Source organism: Peromyscus californicus, unplaced genomic scaffold, assembly GCF_007827085.1.
Source record: "Peromyscus californicus insignis strain IS unplaced genomic scaffold, ASM782708v3 Scaffold_16__1_contigs__length_79575227, whole genome shotgun sequence".
Lineage (NCBI taxonomy): Eukaryota > Metazoa > Chordata > Mammalia > Rodentia > Cricetidae > Peromyscus > Peromyscus californicus.
In genome coordinates, this window is record NW_026294458.1 from 51,267,264 (window position 1) to 51,282,164 (window position 14,901).

Genomic DNA, 14,901 nt, shown 5'->3' on the forward strand with positions numbered 1-14,901 from the left:
TGAAGAGAAAAACTTAGTGTAGAGTCCCCTACTCCTGTTGAACATCAACAATACATTCCTTATCCCTGAGACTCAGAGAACATCATGAAAGAGGGAATGGCTACTTTGTAAGTCCCAGAGAACAGGACATCTGCTGAGAGACAGTGTCCTCTATATATGACAGGGAATTTTTGACAGGGAATTTTTCCCATGAAAAATTCCCAACAGCATATTTTCCTAAACAAGACCTGACCAATGATAATACCAGTGGCTATGCTAAGGTGGATGGGGAGAATATCACAGGGTTCCATTCCCCTAGATCAAGAGCTACAGACAATGAATGATTTCTAAAAAAGTTAGAATCAGTATTTTCCAGGCATGATCCAACTAATGGGCTACCCCATACCAAATACTCAACCCACAAGACAAATACATAAAAGGAATAAATAAGAACACAAAACAAATAGATAAAAAGACTTAATGGAATAGACAGGTTGTATTTATATGTTTATACATATATGCATGTGCTTGTTGATAATTAAAGAAAAAGAGGGGATTAACTTAATAGTGAGCCAAAGTGGAAGCTCAAACTATGCATTAAATACAAGCCATTGAAATATAATGAAATTATTTAATAACAAACAAAATAGATTTTACTTCTTGAAAACATCTTTAATACTAAGAACTTGATATATTAGTTATAAAGCTCTTAATTTGCTGAAATATAGATAGCATTTTACACTATAAGCATTTGTGATAGTTTGATATGTTATCTTTTAAAATCTGGGTCACTTGAATTCTTGTTCCTCAGCTGGTGATAATTTTCGCGTAGATTGAGTGGGGGTAATCTTGTTTGCGGTTGTATGTCACTGAGGGTGGGATCGAATTTTCAGAACCTTCAGGCCCTGACCAGTTCACCTTCCATGCTTCCTGCTTAGAGTTCAAGACATGAGCACTCAGCTTTCTGTTGCAGCTGCCATGCCTGTCTGCTGCCACAATTACCCTATCAAGGTGATGGACTCTGTGGTAAAATTTTATTTGTGCTGACATGTGGTGATATTTTATTTGTATGTTAATAAATAAAGAAAGCCATAGAGATCAGAGAAATAGTGAGAGCCACCAAGCCTTAGCTCACCGTGCCACCATAGCGTCCCAAGCGAACCAGCCTCTTCCTGTCTAACCTGTGCCTTCATTGCCTTGCTGTTCTGTCCTCTCATTGGCTCTTAGCCCAGCCACCTCACTTCCTTGTCACTGCCTGTCTGTACAGATATCCAGGTCTCTATGGTTGGTACTGGGATTAAAGGCCTGTGTCACCAAGCTTGGTTGTTCCCTAGTGTGTCCTTGAACACACAGAGACTCTGCCTGCCATGTAATCAGATTAAGGGCATGTGCTCCCACCACCTGGCTTTTGTTTATAGTTGGCTATCTATGTCCTCTGATCTCCAGGCAAACTTTATTTAGTAACATACAAATAAAATATCACCACATTTCAGCACAAATAAATTATCACCACATTTCCCCTTTTCTTTTCTAATAAAAATAAAAAATAATAAAATTTTAAAATAAAATAAATAATAAATAATAAATAAAATAATATTTTTCAAAAAGTTATAACTAATATAAGAAAAACTATATATAATAAGTACAATAACTATATACAATATATTCAAGCAATAAATACATCAACAATGCCTAGTCCATTTACATTTGACAAACTCAGAGAAAATATTCCATTATCTATCCTGTTTTCTATGGCTTTCACCCCTGTATTTGGTTCTGTGCTTCTTATTTAATAAGACTGTTCAGAATTTCATCGGCAGGACTCTCTTCCCTCCAGAACTGTAAGGCTAATACACCTTCCTGTCATAAGTTGTCTTGGTCATGGTGTTTGAGCACAGTAATAGAAGAGTGCTAGTGGAGAATGCAATACTACAGCTGGAAATGGAAATGTACTTTGTTAGCAGTATACTGACTTGGCACATGAAAGGCTCTGGATTTGATCCAATAAGAATAAGATCAACAACAATAACAATACATAACCAAATCAGAGGATATAGTCAAATACTCAGACCTAAAGGAAGTCTTTAATTATCTCCAATGTATAATTAGATAGAGAATCACTAAAATTCTAGTGAAAATAAAATGTTTGTATTTTTTTATATAAAATATGATACGTATACAAAAATATATATGACAAATATTGAAGCTCTTTTCCAGAATTTTTTAACTCGGGATGTCCAGGAGGTAAGAACAATGACAGTGAACGGAAAAAAATAATTTGATAAGTGCAAGGACTATTTTAACTAAATCAGTATTAAAAAATATAAAACACTGAAAAGCCCATCATCAAATATGAAGCAGGGTTAAATTTATATTTCATGTGTGTGGATTACTGTATTGTGAGGCCACACAGTGGATTCAGCTGAAAACTTTGTTACCACCAAAAAAACCAAGTGTGTAACTAATATTTTTAGAGACATGAAAGATTGGTATACTAAAGTCGGAACTGCCACTACCAAGGCAAAAGCTTCAAATGAACTGAATGCTGAGATCTTAATAAGCCATACTTAATTCCTCCCATTCCTGACTTTTTGACCAAACAAGGGGTTGTGAACTAGAAAGGTTGACTGGTTGTACTAATAAGAGGAAAATTTATGTATGAAGGAATATATACAGAGAAAATTGAAAATTCAGCAACATGCCTCTCACTCTAACCTAGGCCTATGGCTGAGATTAATGGAAAGCTATAAATACCCTACTATGGTAGGAAAGCTAATGACTCAAAAATCTGTTCATATTTTGCATCAGAAATCAAACTCATGTGGAATGGGTAGTGTAATAAATAATTGTCCATACTAAATGTCTAAATAAGTTCATAGATGTTGAAATTGTGATAACTTAAAAAAAATTAAAAATTGAGTGTGAAATAATGGTTTTCAAAGTCATGGATATTGGAATGGAAAAGGGCTATTCACTGGTAACTGGGTGTTAGCTAGATAGAATAATTATAATCTTCTGTGCTCTTGCATAGTGAATTTAAAGACTATAAATAATAGTTTACCACATTTTGAAAGAGTAGAGGAAATATTTTTAAATATTTTAAGCACAGAGAGGTGACAAATATTTGAGAAGATATAATATTAATATCAATATCAATATCAATTTTAAAGTCTATTTCTCCTTTTATTTTCTGGCTTATTAGTATTTTTTTTATTTTGGTTTTTCAAGACAAGGTCTCTGTATAGCTCTGGCTATCCTGAAACTCACTTTGGATACTAGGCTGGCCTTGAACTCACAGAGATCCAAATTTGCCTCCTGAGAGCTGAGAGCTGGAATTAAAGACATGTGCCACCACTTCCTGGCTAATTATGGTCTTTTAAAAGGAAAAGCAATTGCATTCTCTGATCTTCTCCTTTAGAATAGGAAAAGTGAATATTAGGCATCACACACAATTTATCCTATAGACATATTAAACAGTTGTTTGTTTTTCTTTTGTTGAGAATATTTTTTTTCATACAATATTATCTGATTTTGGTTTTTCCACCCCTACCTCCTCCAAAATCTACCTGCATCCATATCCACACCTTTTCTATCTCTCCTTAGAAAAGGGTATCTAAAGATTAATAACAAACAAACTGGAATAGGACAAAACTACAGCAGCAATAACAAAATAAATAGTCAAAGAAAAAGCACAAGAAACATATAAAGATGGAGCCACACACATTCACACACACAGAAACCCCATAAAAATACAAAATCAGAAAGTCTAATAAGTAAGCACTAGGTATGTATGTTAAAAACATAATTTAGCAAACAAAAAAAGCCATGACAAAACATTATGAGACAAAAGATCTCCAAAAGTGTCATTGAGTTTGTTTTGTTTTAGAAATCTACTGCTTGGCATGGGGCTTGTATACTGAGTAAAAACCAGTGGAAACATTATATTTTTTTTAATTTGCAAGCAGTTATCAATTGGAGATAGATTCTGAGTTAGAGACAGAAATTTGTGTCTACTTTTGCTCTCAGTATTGGGACCCCATCTAGCTCAGACCTGTGCAGACCAAGGGCATAATGCCACTGATTCTATGTGTGATGGTCCTGCTGTTATCGTTTGCACATTGTCCAGCTGTGAGTCTCTGTATTTGATCTCAGTTACCGCAGATGTTATCTTCTCTGATGATTTCTGAGGAAGACACTGGTCTATGAATATAGTAGAATGTCATCAGGAGGCATGCTATTTCCATGTTTCTTTAACAGAACAGTAGTAGTTGGTTTCCCCCTAGGTTCCTGGCATATCTTGGACACATCAGCAGAGTCAGAGATAGCTTTCAACTCATGGAGTGGGCCTTAGATTCACTCAGACACTTACTGCCACGAGCTCTCCAGTACATCTAGTAGATCACTGTTGTAGAACAAAGGGTTTGTTGGGTGGGTGTTTAGCTTTTTCCTTTGTAGAGCACCTTTCCCTACCAAAAATATTAGTTATTAGAGTTGAAGGCTCCAGGATATTTTTTTTTTTAGTTATACAGACATGAAGATGATCTAATGAATTCAACAAACAACAGGGAAGACAGAGCCCCAATTGTCTGTTTCTGGTCAACAATGACTCTTCTACTTCTGGAAACTGGTTACATCCTATCAAGTTTTTGGTCAAAGGGAACCATTGAAATCTCCAAACAACCCAGGCTATTGCCAAGGTGACTGTTCTCCACAAACTGCTGGTAATACCACATTGCCAAAGACAATACCTCCACCACTCCTCGAACAATCAACAATTTATTCACTGACTTAGCAACATTCTGCAATCTGTGCTGCTTAATATTTTTCGCAATTCTTTTTCAATTTTTTTAAAATTTTCCTTTTCAATATTTTTATTTTCATTCTAATAGTTTGTCCATTGGGATATTTTCAGTTATATGGCTTAATTTCTGAGCTCTTTGAAGTTTTAGCTTTCTTAATTTCAGTTTTATTTTATTATAGTAACATAAAAATCTGATTTAATCTCTTGAAAGTTGCTGAAATTTTGTTCTATAGAACAACATATGGTCAATTGGGGTGTAGTTTTACTTCATCTTTCAAAATAATGTCTATCGTTCAGTTGTTGTGTTTTCTATAAAAGATAATTAGGAAACTTTGGAGGAATGATAGCAACATAGTTAACTATATAAAAGAACATCCATATGGAAAGAACAGTAGATCCTGTGCATTTTTGCCATGCCGTGGGGTGAATAGAGAACTGAACAATTTTATAAATGTCAAAAACTTATATTTTTACCTATTTCAAAAACATGATTAATATGGCTTTCTTGGCATTCATGACAATAGATTTATATACATAAATGGTAATGTTAGTCAAGTACTTCATAAAATTCATTCAGTCTTTTTTGCCTTATATTGCTTGTTTCACATACTTCCCATCTCAATCTCAATTAGATACTTCTCTCTATTTTGCCTTCATTGCATTAACACCATCATCCGTGATGACACCCATATGGCTTCTGGGAGTTGATGACTCTTCCTGCAATGCAGAGATTTAAGTGGAGCAATTTACTCCATGTTTCCCAAATGTGGTGACACTGCAATACCCAATTGCTTTCTTTTATATGCCAAACAAAAGCAAAATGAGATTTTTTTCTTGAAGAAATGGAAAGACAGACTATGAGTACTAGTTTCCTAGTACATTAAAAATGAAACTTATACAGATATAAGTTAGAATTATAACATGCATATATAACACTTAAAATATTGTTTCTATTTTTCAATACTAAATTATAGAGTTTGTGAGAGTGATAGACACTTTGATTTTATTCTTTATTTTGGAATTAGGTTTACTTATGGTCATCATGGAGATGTTTTCCATCATATTTCTAATGCTACAGCATAGCACATTTCCCTCATATCTTTATGTGTTCCTGCAATACACAAAAATCCATGATTTTTACAGGTCTCTCATTCATTTTCTTAATCAAAATTGAGAGAAAATAATTACTTATTCTTTTGGCTATGTGAAAAAAATAAACTTTCATACACTTTTTATTAGTTACTGCATGTAGAGTATACATTATGCATTAATTTAAATGGCAGATCTTTAAGTTTTCACAGATTTTTAGACCTGTATTTTAACAATAGCATCGACTGAAATTAAGGTATAACATGTATTGGAAACTCTGGATGGAGTTTAAGCATTTATTATTGAGATAATTTGCCAATGTATTGACTACTTGCCTTAGGTTTTCACAAGCTGTGAAGAAGAGTCTCCATTTCCTCCTTAACAATTTTTTCATGTGGGTGTTTGCTTTTAACATGTCAGTTATCTTCACTTATATTCACCACACTGACAGAGAGCAGTCCTTTATGATATACTCTCATATGTCATGTGTCATTATTTCCATCATATTGTGTTATTTAAGCCAGCTAAGATGTAAGCAAACATGTGAAAATACACAGGTGTAAATAACAGAAAGTAGGATCATTGAGAACCATCATGAAAGTCAAATTCTATAAATATTTTTCTCATATGTGGATGAAACTTCCCCAAAATAAATAATCAAATGACAATATTTTGTAAGGTTTTGTCATAGAAGGACCTATAAACGGTTCTACCAGGGACTACTGAAATCTCTAGTCCAGCAACTATGGAGTATTTAACATTTGATCATACAGTATTTACAATGATGAAAAATGCACTTATCTATAGTATTTTTTGACAGCAAAAAATGATAGAACTCATCAATTTGCCTTTATGAGTCATTTAATACTCAAACTTTATGAACATAATACTACTCTCATTGGTCTTTTATGTTAAAAAAAACTGACCCTCAATATTTACACTCACATTACTAGTAAAGAAATATGATTAAATAAGTTAATAAATTTATAATTTAACAACACATTTAATCAAATCTTCATAAAGCTCATGCCAGCCCGACTAGTGTTTGTTTATTTTATAAGCAATTCTTTACTGCTGGAATAATGTGAGTTTCTCTGTTTGCTTATAAAATAATGACATGTTCTTGATAACAGATGTCTAATCATTTAAAATTATAACATGACTTGTGTTGAAAAATACACTAGACAATATTCTGAGCTATCAAGGAATGTATATGTACTACATTTTGTAAGTTGTAAATCATGATTGTTAATTATTCTTTCTATTTAATGTACTTTGAACATTGTGTTCCAAGATTTCAAGTAAATATGGATCACTGCATTTCAGGACAGATAATTATGTTAGGAGTTCGTTTTTCTACTAACTTTTTTTTGTTTTAGGACCAAATTATCAGTTCACTTTACTGGAATACAGAATTATGCATGATGCAAGGTAATTATGCTTAACAATATTATTATCATGGGCTTGATATGTTCACATAAAATCTCACAAAACTGATTGACTGCATTTTAGTATACATGGAGTTTAAATAATTATGTTTAAGAAGAGAAACAATATCAGTCAAAAATTAATACATATGTATATATGTACACACAAATGTATTTTTAAATAGTGTAGGGACAAAAAAGTGAATTCATTAGGAAAATTAGAATCCATTTCCTATTTAGCATAACATGGTAAGTTAAAGACCAGGTCCATAAAAGGAGAACTTAGTATTCTCTATTCTAGATTTGTTTCTTTCCATTATAATCATACCTGTCATTAATCCAAAACTCCTTACTGCATTGAGAAAAATCTCAAATTCCACATCTATGAGAATTTGGAATAATCAAGATAAAATATATTTTTAAACCTTCATTGGTAATAGTTTTCACATGGATTTAAAAATAGCTATTTTGACAAAAATCAATTACTTTAATTATTTTTAGGTATGATGACAAACTTTGCAGTTTTCTATATTTCTCCTTGAAGATTACTAACAATAGTATTTTAAAATATCTATCACTTTATTTTTTTCCATAGGGAGGTAGAAAATTTTATATTTTATTTTTTTCATATGAAATTAAACACTCCAATTTATCTTTGTAAAATACAACACACTACCAGGCATTGGATAACTTAATAATTTACTGCCATATATTCTAGGAATCCATTTATTATAATAATGAATCTTATGCTGGTACTCAAATCCCAAGAGCAAAAAAAAAAAAAAGATTAAATTCGATTTCTCTTCTCTCGAGAAGCAGAAAATGAAAGTTATTAGTGACATTTGAACTCCTCTTGTGCTGTCTCTCATTTCTAAGTTATATGCTGTTAATGCTAAGAAATCCTGTGGTATAAAAGCAAGTCGTTTACAAGATTCATGGCCTTTCCTTGTTCCCCTTTCGCCTTTAAGACTTTTTCAAGTCTGGTTCATATCAATTGTGGCACAAAATCGTTTTGAAATAACCTTGGTTCATGGGAAGTGAACAGGTGGTCTCTGTTAAGTATCCCTACATAGGTGACTATATTATAAGTACCTTCTTGGCATGTTTCAACACAGAAGTCAGAGGTTGAGTCTGGGCAGTGATGAAAATCTATTACAGAACTCTGAGGAAGAAAATCAACCCCCTTGGCTGATGGTAAGATTTTATTCATCAGATCCATGAGAATAATGTAGCTATACATCTTTTATAATGCTTCCACTGTCTAATTTTGTTACAGAAATACATGCACATTTTCTTAAGAACCTCCCCAAAATAAGAATTTCATTTACTATATCTTTGCTTTGCGCACAAATAAAAGCATTGTAAACTGTACTAATCAGAATTCTTCAGAAGAACTGAACCTGTCAAATGAATATATGCCAAAAGGGGATTTATTAGATTGGCTTGCTCAATTGTGACTGGGTTGTCAAAAGTGGATTGTTCCATAAAGGAAAATAAAGGAACCTTGAAACTTCCTAGTCCATGATACTGTGTGTAACAGCAGGAAGAAAGATCGCTGGACAGCTATTTTTCTCCAGTGTGGTAGTTTGAAAGAAAATGACCCCCAAAGAGGGTGGCACTATTAGTAGGGGTAGCCTTGTTGGAGGAAGTATGATCTTGTTGGAAGAAGTGTGTCACTGTGGGGGCGGGCTTTGAGGTCTCTTTTTTCAAGCTTCATTCATTGTGACAGGCAGTTGACTTCCTGTTACCTCTGAGTCAAGATGTAGGACTCTCAGCTCCAGCTCCGCATCTGGCTGCATACTGCCTTGATCCCTGTCGTGATCATAATGGACTGAACCTCTGAAACTGTAAGTAAGCCATCCAATTAAATGTTTTCTTTATAAGAGTTGCAGTGGTCATGATGTCTCTTCACAGCAATTAAAAATAACAAAAAAAAAGCCCAAAACAAACAAACAAACAAAAAGACCCTGATTAAGACAACCAGTCTATCTTGAAAGATTGAAAAATGTTGTGTTCTGGAGTCAGCAAAGAATCACAGCTATCAGCCACTGCAGAAGAATACCAGAAGATAGAAAGCCTTGTTAGCACCACATGAGGGAAAGTAGGATAAAACCAAAGCCTTCCTTAATGATATATTCTGTTCTATGAGTTACTCTCAGAAGGTGTTACCCACACTTAGGGTGGGGGTTTCACTTCAATTAAATAGATCAAGACCCTCACCAGGAATAAAGATTATAAATGCATATGACAAGAACGCAGCTCACTATGAGACAGAGCAGGACAGTGTTGATTTCAGAGTTGTTAGAAAACACAGCACTGTTGTAAAACAAACAAACAAAAACAGTTACCTGGCCTTTTTCATGGCAACCTGCAAAAGAGGCACATATTTTCTTATCAGATAATGCATAAATAAAACAAAAATACCTATAGATGTGAATAGATCTTTTGGATGTTTTAAGGAGAGATGTATGGAGGAAAGTTAAATACATAGCAACACAACAAAAACACTAGAAAAACTAAACTAAGATTTCTTTGAGAAAACATTGAGCAGAAAATTGGGACAATACCAGAAGAGAAAGAGAGAGGCCAAAGAGGTTACATCAGTTTTTTTTTTGTTTTGTTTTTTGTTTCTGTTTATTTTCAGAAGACAAGTAAATAATTTTTAACAGGATGTTAGTCAAACCAAAAGGAATTTTGGAGAGGTCTGAGATATAGTTTAGTTCCTTGGAAACAAGTAAGATAATTTTATTATAAAGTTTCAAAGAACTGTCTGAATTAAGTTCTTTGATAATTTTTATGAGCTAGAACTTTGAGAGGATAAAATGTATATTGAGCTGAGAATATTCCCAAGTAATGTGATGAAGGATCAGTTTGATTACTCCTGGTGACTAACCATACAACATAAGAGAGAAAATGATTTGAGAAGAAAATTTTGACCAAAATGAGTGGATGGACATGGAAGCGATTATATTGACTAAAGTGATCAAGACTCAGAAAGACACATTCCCTTCACATTCCCTCTTATCTGCTGCGCCCATCTCCAAATCCTCAGATAGGAATATAAAACATGGAGTAACCATAGTGACTAAGAAACTATAAGGGGGAGGAAAAAGCTTTTTAGGGAGTAGGAACTGGGAGAGAAATTGCACGATACTGGAGATAGTATGTGAGAAAGATAATAGTGCTTGTATACTCCAATTGGGGAGGATGTAGGGAGGTCAGCACCGAAGGGGAAAAGAATGAGGAACAAAAACACAAAGGTTGTTGGCTAAAGCATCAGGGAATCATATTATTTCATAGTATTTTGTATTTACCACACACATATGTATATACATATTGGATTATGGGATATAATAATTGGATATAATATATATCCCATAATCTAAATATGCCCCCTATGCCCTTCAATCCCATTACCCAAAGGCCAAGACTTTTCATGTTGTTCTAGAGCCGTCCCATCTTCTTTTCTGTCTTTAAACAACTACCTAGAAATTCCAGTAAAATCATCCAGTTACCAGCGGTAGCTTCTGCAGACATATGCCCATATTCAGGTACTCTGCCCTACATACACAGGAATAAATAATCAAACAAATCATTCTGAGAAAATAAAAATGGTAAGGAAGCAAAACATTTCTGAATTGGAAAGTCTCAGTCTCTCCATTTGAGTAAGAATGAGAAAAATTGGCTTCTCAGGAGAAAATTAAGAGTGTGGATAGACTAGATATTGTCAGCCAAAGTACTCTAGGATTTAAGCTCAGTGGATAGAGACTAGAAAAATGATGGCAGTTGGTGGGTATCTCAGATTCTGAAGGATAAGACAACAGATAATTTTAGGTCTTCCTCTCACTTTAAAGGGTGGGTCTGCTTTTTCAGGTTCAACAGTCCCCTTTGTCTTCACAGGAACTTTGTGTAGATATTGCCATGCAGATATTTGGATATGGGACTACCACACACACTCAAGTCCTTGACATGACTAGATCAAGGGAAAGAATAGACAGATCATCCCGTAGGTAGAGTTTGGAAAGAACATTGGTATGTAGTATGTAGATTCAGAAGGTGGGATTACCACCAAAGATGGAACAAACCAAGAAATTATACTGGACAGTACATTTTTCAAGCTTTTAAGATCGAATGTTTTCCCTGCTAGATTTTGAACTTGCTTCTGAATTGTGACCCTTCTCTTCCATCCACTGTTGTACTTTTTGGTGGGAATTGATAGGCTGTGTCTTACATCAAGGTAGTATTATAAACATGTAAGTTGTCTCATTTCATAAGTTCATATCTGGTGAGAAATTTTCTTTGCAGTGAAAATATGTGGAGATAGATTCTCATATGTACATTCTTTAGGACACAATTATGTGAAAGACTGGATATTTTATAGTTCTGTTGGAAGTAGGAGACACTATGATGGAATTTAATTACTTTGTAGAAAAAATATGTTTAATAGCAAAAGTCACAGTTAAATGTGCCAAATAATTCATCTCCACACAGAAAAAATACTTATTATGAAGTATTACTATCCAAATAGTTTGATTTGGTGATAGTATCCTTCTGGAAATAATTAAACTAGGCCATGAGGGCTGGTCCTTAATGTAATAATACTGGCATTGGTATTTTTATTAGCCACATCTCTCTTTTCTGTGATTAAGTATCTGAACACAGTAACGTAAAGAAGGAAGAGTTTATTGGACCTCACAGTTTAAAGTTATAGTCTATCATGATGTTGAAGTAATGGCAGCAGTAGCTTGGTTGGTCATTTGGAAGTCACACATCTACAATATGAAATCCATATCTCGCACCCTTCTCAGGGACAACAACATGTCATACCCTGGGGTTACGGTGAAGCACTATTGATATTCTCCTAAATTTCCATACTTTTAAATCAATTCCTAATTAATTACCCTTATAGCCACTGATTAGTCTATTTACCTATACTCTTCGGAGAAGATTCTTTATGCAGTTTATGGTAAATGATACAACTAAACATTAAAACATTATCTGACCCACTACTGGCCAGGATGCAGAAAACATGAGACTACTGAACCTTCCATGCTAAAGAGGACATAATATATAACACCCTCCTCCAAGGCTCAAGGTAAAATTTATAAAAGAGTTCTGAGAGGTTGCAAGATCCAGAGGAATTGAATGAGTGCAATGAGAGATGTGTCTAGGACATAACAGTGCCATGGAATGTGAACTCACCGTTGTTGTGATAGAATGTGCAACAACTGAGAACACTCAGATAAAAATTTATGCAAGAATAGAGAGGAGAGTTGAGTATGGTGATATTTTATTTGTGCTTTAATAAATAAAGTTTATTTGGAGATCAGAGGAAATAGCAAGCCATTTTAAGTAAACAAAGAAGTCAGGCATCAGTAGCACATGCCCTTAATCCTATCACTTAGCAGGCAGGATCTCTGTGTGTTCAAGGCCACACTAAGGACCAGAGCCAAGCGTGATGACACACACCTTTAATCCCAGTACCAACCATAGAGACCTGGAGGTCTGTAGAGAGAGACAGAAAGTGACAGAGTTGTGTAGGAAGAAGAAGTGAGGTACCTGAGCTAAGAGAGCCAATGAAAGGGCAGAACAGCAAGGCATATAGACATGGGTAGACAGAAAGTAATTCACATTTGGAAGCTGCTGAGTTGACAGTTAACAACTGCTGGGAAAGGTCTACCAAGGTCTACCAAGTTCCACTGGACAGTCTAACCTCCAAGCATGTAGGAGTAAACCAAACTGGACTCAATAGTTTTCAGAAAAATACAATAAAGATAAAAATTATATTATGATTTAAGAATGAGTGTATCTGAGAGGAACTGGGATGAATATGATCAATAGACATTGTATAAATTCCCAAAGAACTGATAAAAACGAGTAAAAAATTAGATATTGTTTATATATATATATATAAAAAATCCTTCACACATTTCCCCAAGATTTATCTCCAATTAATTCTAAATATTATCAAGCTCACAATTAATATAAACTATCAGGGTATCACATTAAGTATAAGAGCATGCATTTATAAACAAGTACATGTAAGAATGTAAGCCTGAAATTTGCTTTAAATCACCAAGAATAAAAAAAAATTATGGACAGGAAATACAGCCTACTCTTTGATATTGGGCTACATAAATCAAAACTTAAAAAGAAATGAAATGGTTATTCTTGGAAACAAGCGATTTCTCTGGCCTTCATGCTTACCTTAAAGTGAATGACTTTCTCACCATTACCCTTACCCTGGCAGCTGGCACTTTTCCGCTTGCCTGCCCTGTAGTTTATCTCTCAGACTGTAATAAAATGGTCCTTGAGATTAGAAGTAAATAAGAAATATTAGTACAAACTACCTCAAAACAATGGTACTAGCTGTACTGTACCTTATGATTAATGTTTGTATGTATATGTGCATATCTTCATGTGTATATGCATATTTGCATATATGTATATATTTATATATACTCTCTGTTAACACACATTTTGGCATATGTCTATACTGAACATAAATATGCATACATTTTTCTCTATTTATTGACTTATATTGCAATTTAGCCATACGTTATAATTATTACTTGCATTTTATTTCAGGTAATTAATGTTTTTATGTTTAAAGATACATCTTTTTCTAAACAGCTATCAGCATTTCTTTAGCTAGTTCACAAGCAGTTTTATTATGATGTGCAATATGCTACCATTACTGGTGAGAGATTTGTCTCCCCGGTAGAAGCATGTGTTTCAAATTCTTCCCATCCAATGGGGCATGAGATCTGGTACAACAAAGTTGTACCTGTGTTGGAAAGCAGAAAACTCCTGAGGCTTCTTCTGATTGATGAAGCCAACGAAAGCACGGTTCGACAGCAGAAGGCGATGTATGTTTTCTTGTGATTGTACACAGCCTTTCTGATTCTCTATAGCCAACTAACAACATTTGAATTTTCAAAATTCTAATACATAATAAACCTCCTAAAATTAATGATATCTAGTACTCATCATATAAAGTCGGGACAAGGATAAGAGAAAAACAACAAATATTTGAAATGAGTAAATAACATTTGTTTTTTTGAGTTAATTTTCTCTATTCAATAAATTGTATATATTCATGACATTTACATAGAGGTACACAGCCTAATGATATCAATTAACTAACATTCAGCATCAACTCAATTCTAAATAACAGTAAGAGGGGTTAGTAATGACTCCTGTGACAAGCAATATTACTATTCTATAACAAAACTTTTATTTTGGCATGCAAACTTTAATTTAAAAGATTTCTAATCATTGTAATATATATGTATTACAATATTTCATATAATACATTTTTATCATATTTTCCAATCTCTTTCTCATTCCCCCACCTTCCTGTTTTCCACCTTTCTCTCTCTTTCTTTTCTCATTTTTGACATTGGCTTGTCACTGTATCAGTGAGACGATTTTCTATTAGACAAATATCATCAAAGAATTTCTTCAATATATAATATATATGATTTCACATATATACATATATATATGAACTATGATAATCTTCTAAAATATCTGATGAGTTTTTTGACTATTTTAAGAAATGGGGACGATAAAATATTTCCCTGGGGTTTGCAACAGACTCTC